This window comes from Astatotilapia calliptera, chromosome 6, assembly GCF_900246225.1.
Source record: "Astatotilapia calliptera chromosome 6, fAstCal1.2, whole genome shotgun sequence".
Taxonomy (NCBI): domain Eukaryota; kingdom Metazoa; phylum Chordata; class Actinopteri; order Cichliformes; family Cichlidae; genus Astatotilapia; species Astatotilapia calliptera.
Genome location: NC_039307.1, coordinates 39,732,781 through 39,738,780, shown reverse-complemented (window position 1 = coordinate 39,738,780; position 6,000 = coordinate 39,732,781).

The following is a 6,000-nucleotide window of genomic DNA, read 5'->3' as shown; positions in this document are numbered from 1 at the left end:
CACTAATCATTTATTTAAGCTCAGTTTTTAAAACCTTACGATGTAACTACAGCCCAGGCCATGCAGCAGTATATGAATGACTAACCTCGTATTGTGGATGGATTATCTCAGTTGTTCTCCTGGCTGAAGTTTGGTCCTTTTACAGCATCCTGCCATGCGATTACATTTGTTCCTGACCACCGAGAACACTCACATTAACTTTTATCGAGTGGAAAAAAAAGTTAGCTTGTTTATATTATGCTAACATAGCTGTGTCGCTAGCGGTCACGTAGCACATCATTATATACCAGCTAGCCAAACTTCAGTAACCCTACAAACGTCACTGCTGTTTAGTTTTCTGTCTTTATTTATGCTGGAAGTGATAACAGAGCTGTACGTTTTCATTTGTTTCCAAAACCCCGCAGTCAGGACATGCTATATTATATTTAGATAGAAGCTAGCGAGCTAACTTCCTGCTAACTTCTAACTCTGTTAAATGTCATAAATTCCGTTTTCATGGATGCCTGGATGTTAAACTCAATTGTTACACCTGGTAGAGCAGAACGCTGATCATTTTATTAAAGATGAAAGACTTTAGACGTTACATCTCTCTTCACTTGCATCCCAGTCACAGAAGCGTTGGAGGTAGTCCGTAAGAGATTACAGGATGACACCAACCTCAGCAACAGGACCGCTCTCAGCATCCACCAAGTGTGTTTGAACTGTGTCTTCATTCCACCCACTTCACATGCAAGGGTCAGTACTACAGGCAGAAACATGGGTGTGCCATGGGCTCCCAGTTTCACCCATCATGGCCAACTTGTACATGGAAGAAGTGGAAAAGCTTTGCTATCCTACCCTGGAACACCACCAAGCCATTGGTTCAGATATGTGGATGACACCTGGGTAAAAATCAAATCTCAGGACGTTCCACATTTCACGGATCACATTAACTCGATGGACCGACACATCAAATTCACCAGGGAGGATATGAACAGTGGCAGGTTAGCCTTCTTAGACTGTGAGATTTCCATCAGTAATGGGGGACATCTAAAAGCTGACGTGTACCGTACATACGGATCAGTATCTAAGGTTTGACTCTCATCATCCACTGGAGCACAAACTGGGCGTCATCAGGACGCTACAACACAGAGCGAACACCATCCCCACAGACACAGTGGCCAGGGAGGCAGAAGAACATCAAGAAGGCTCTGAGTAAATGTGGTTATCCCAGCTGGACTTTTGTCAAAGCTGGAAAGGCTCCTAAAGAAAGCTCCAGGTGATCCAGAAGAGAAGGACAACCGCTGCCCAAGCAGAAACCTGTAGTGATCCCATATGTGTCAGGAGTATCGAAACAGTGCTTTATGGTTCGATCCCAGTCTGCATGGGCAAGATGCTAACCCCAAGTTGCTCTCCCATGCATCCATTGGAGTAGGAATGCATATGAGTGTTAGATAGAAAGCACTTATATAGCGCTCAGGTGAAGTAGAACGCGCTATATAAAAACCAGTTCTTTTACCAAACTGACTGTAAAGTTAATCTGCTTTGCATTTAAAACTTAATTTTAACTTTTTATATTCTAACAGGTGAAACGAACCATAAAGCTATCAAAAAAATTTGAAACTACAAAAGTCAAAGTTTTGTGAAGAAATCTCTTATTGCTCTTTTCCACTACTACCTACTCAGTGATCCTGTAGTCATATTGGACATCAAATGCACATCGGTCAACACCAAAAACAATTTAATCTTAGCTGCCACTGACAAGTTTTTCATACCTCTGCTTTAGGAAAATAAGCAACACTACGAACACCTCGGTATTACTGGAAAATTGTGCTTAGGCTATCAAAAGTAACACAGGTAAAATAGGGGAACAGTGTGTTTAGGGCACAGGCAGGGAGATGGACACGCCTGCATGGCAGGGAGAGCTGCAGTCTCCAGTCAGATTAAAATAAGCGCAGCTTGCAATGTCCGACTGAGGCCACAAGGGGCCAGTAATGCAAAGAACTGAGGAGGAGCTTTAGGACAGTGCTGTCCAACATGAAAGGAGAGCAACTGCTTTATTTTGGCACATTTTAATTCATGTATATTATTAGATTTGACAATGCAAGAAGTGCTGCCACTGATTTGCACAAAATCTCTAAAATTAAAAACATCCTGTCTCAGAGTGATGCTGAATAACTAGTTCATGCTAGGGTTGCCAACTCCCTGAAAAATAAATAAGGGACACCTCGTGGCCAGGGCCGGGCAACCCAGTTGTCTTCACCCTTCCCAGTGTGGTAGCTCTTTTTTTGTGTGTGAAATTATTTTTTAACCATTTGACTTGAACTTGATTTAAGCAGATGCATATTCTTTGTGATATGACCATATGGGAAACAAATGATCATTTAGCCATTTATTTTTAGCTCACAATGACAACATTAACACAGTAAAACAGGTCTCTTTCTTAAACAGAAGCCTGTCATGCTTAACTTTTGAGAATATAAGTAAATCTTTCTTTTGAGGACTTCCGGTTGAGCTTTGATGGAGTAGGACGCGAGTCTGGGAGCTCCCGCCGATTTCGATTAAATTGTTATTTATTCGCGCGTTTTGGCCGTATTTTCAGTCCTGTTTTGGTTTGTGGATTGTCTTGTTGAGAAGTTTTACTCGGGCCAGCGTAAAATGGCAGCAAAAAATGTTAAAACCCGCAGTACTATTCAGACACAACTGAGGCCTAGTTTGCAAACCGCGACCACACCCTCGAGTGAGCCGTCGTCTCCTGCAAAGCCCCCCACATGTCAAGCTAATCCTGATATTGAGGCTCTCAAGGTCGAGTTGCTGGCTTCGCTGAGGAAAGATATCGCCGACATCTTTAAAAAGGAACTTCAGGATACTCTGGGTGATGCTTTGTCTACCATTAAGTTCGACCTGCAGGCGGTGAAGACGCAGCTGGCGATCGATAAAGCTGCAAATGACGCTACCATGTCTGAGCTAAAAGGTACGGTGAAGGAGATGGAGCACGCACTTACTGTCTGCTCTGATGATATAGCTGAGATGAAAAACACTATCAAGGGTCTCACAGCTCATGTAGCCAAGCTGGAAAGTAAGTGTGAAGATTTGGAGTCCAGATCGCGGCGCAACAATGTTAGGATAGTGGGAGTACCGGAGGGCCCTGACACGTGCACCACTGCCGCTGTAGCTTCCTTGCTAAAAGAAGCATTTGATCTGGGGAAGGAGCCGCTTTTGGATCGTTCGCACAGGACCCTCCAACCCGCACCTAAGCCTGGCGACCGTCCACGAGCCATTGTATGCAGGTTTCATTACCACACTGACTGTGTCGACATTTTACGACGTGCTAGAGAACGCCGACAGATTAAAGTTGGAGATCGGACCATTTCAGTCTTCCCCGACTACACCGCCAGGGTGGCACGGGCTTGTGCTGCATTCAACACGGTCAGGCAGCAACTCCGTGGCATTGACGGTGTTCGGTATGGCCTGCTTCATCCAGCGCGACTCCGCATCACATATAAGGGTGTCGAGAAGGACTTTGTTTCGGCAGAGGAGGCCAGTGATTATGTCAAAACTTTGATTTCTGGGTGAGCCTCGTTAGCTCCTCAGTTTGACACTGTAATGCTGCTAAGGGTTCACGGTCTCCTTAGGTTTAACGCCACCTGTGCATTGTTTTCTTGGGCCGTTGTGCTGGTTATTGTACTGTTGGTGTGCTGGTTCCTTTTATTTTCATTGTTATTTATTGAAACTGGATCATATAATATACTCTTGAACTTCGGACCAGTCCGGCACAATCTTCTCCAAGCTTGCTGCATTGATTTGCATAGGACTGAGTTGTTTTTTGTTTCTGTTAAATTTTTATTTATTTATTTTTTTGTTTGGCTGTTTTTGTTTTAATTGTTTATCTATTTATGTATGTTGTTTTTGTTTTTTGTTTTTTTACATTTTATGCACGTTCGGTGATTTGTTGGAAAGTTCTCCTTCTGAGGAAGTCATATTTTGTACTGTGATCTTTTTTTGGTTGGTTGGTTTCCTTTTTATTTTTTTCCTTTTTAAAAAAAAAACATGTTTACTGTTACGCGCACACTGTTATGCTGTAGAGAAGTTGGTGAGAGGTTATTTTTCCCTCTCTCGCTTTTATTTTTGTTTAGACAACAATTAGTCCAGTCACTTCGGTGAATCATTTTTGCTACTTTGGGGTACACTGCTGTCTCCTTTGTTCTGTTCTGTGGAGACTTGGGGGTGTATTTGTGTTCAGGGTTGGGTTGGGGGGGGGCTGTCCCATTTCGGCTCTTCATGGCCACTGGCATTTTGGTTTGGTCTTTTTCCTCTTCCTTTTTGTAAATGGTTAATGGAAATATAGACCCCAGCATTGCTGGGTCAGGTATGCCTCTTAGATTCATTAGTTGGAATATCAGAGGTATGGGTAACCCTGTTAAGAGATCTAAGGTTTTTACTCACTTGAAACGTCTAAATTCTGACATAGCATTTTTACAGGAGACTCATCTTCGCATTAAGGATCATTATAGGTTATATTGCCCTTGGGTAGGTCAGGTCTTTCACTCAAATTTTAATTCGAAGGCTAGAGGAGTGGCCATTCTCATTAATAAGAAAGTTCAATTCACTTTGACCAATGTTGTCGCTGATAGGAACGGTAGATACATCATTGTTGCTGGTACCCTAATGCAGAAAAAGGTTTTGTTGGTAAATGTATATGCCCCGAATTTTGATGATGCTGAATTCGCTAATAGATTGCTGAGTAACATCCCCTTTCTGAATACACATTTGCTTATCCTTGGTGGTGATTTGAATTGTGTTTTTGATCCAATTTTGGATCGATCTAGTCCTCGTAATTTGACTCAATCATCTATGTCTAAATCTTTCTTTAAAAGAACTCTGTCCTGCTTAACTTAAAATAATAGAAAACAATAGAAAGAAAAATATTCTTGTAACTGTGCACATTTAGTGCATTTAGTACAATTGGCTTCAGTTGAGGTATTATTTCAGCTTTTCTAATGCTAATCAGCTGCTCCTGTTTGTAAACCCGCTTGTTCCCATGATTACGCATCTTAACTCATCATCATTATTCATCTATGTATTACTTTTATGTATTAGTCATCTATTTGTTGTAATCATCTATCCTTGCAGTTGTTTATTACACAAAATAAATTATATTATCACACTTCTGGCCACATAGCGCTGATATTCACTGCACATGCCCATATTAACCTTAACCAGAGGGTTTAAACAACAAACCAGTGTTTACATACCATATCTGCTTCTGCCGTGGCCTGGTGGACAAGAAATTGGTAAAGGGTTCCCCGAGCTTTCACGCCCCTCATGTTCTTCATGTGCCCACCAATAGAAGCATGCCTATGGAAAAAGTGCGCCAGCACACAGTGCAGTGCGCTTTAAAGGTGTTATCGTGCACTTTTCCAGCCAGGTGTTTTCCTTTTCCCATTCCTCCCTGTACTTTTGCAGCCTATTTTTTTCTTTCTCTGAGCGAACAAACATTGCTGCTCTAATGCTGGGCTCACACTGTGCGATTTTTGGCCCATTTTGAGCCGATTTTTGAGTCGTGCGACCGATTTGGTGATCAGCCCGATTTTGGCCTTCATCGTGCGTCGTGTAGTATACGTGGGGTAACGAGAAGCGATTAACACCTCACGACCAACTCCCGATCATCAATCGCTCGTGAGGGTGTCACCGCAGCTGCTCACGCGCAAACACGTAAACGTCGGTGAAAAAGACGTTGCAGTGTGATCTGGACACGAGCGATGGAGGCACAACTTGTAGAACTTTGGAAAGCTCATCCGAGCCTTTTCCATGTGGCATCACAAAATTATCACGACCACAACAACCGTGAAAATAGTTGGATTTACACTGCTGCTCAATCACAGCTGCCTGATCATGTTTTTCATTAGCAATTTAGCAAAGTTGATGTGGTGGTGTGTCTGTGTGAGTGAAAGACAGAGAGAGCGAGCGACAGATTTTCTGTTATAACCTTCATGTTATGGACGCACAGTGTGCCGTCCG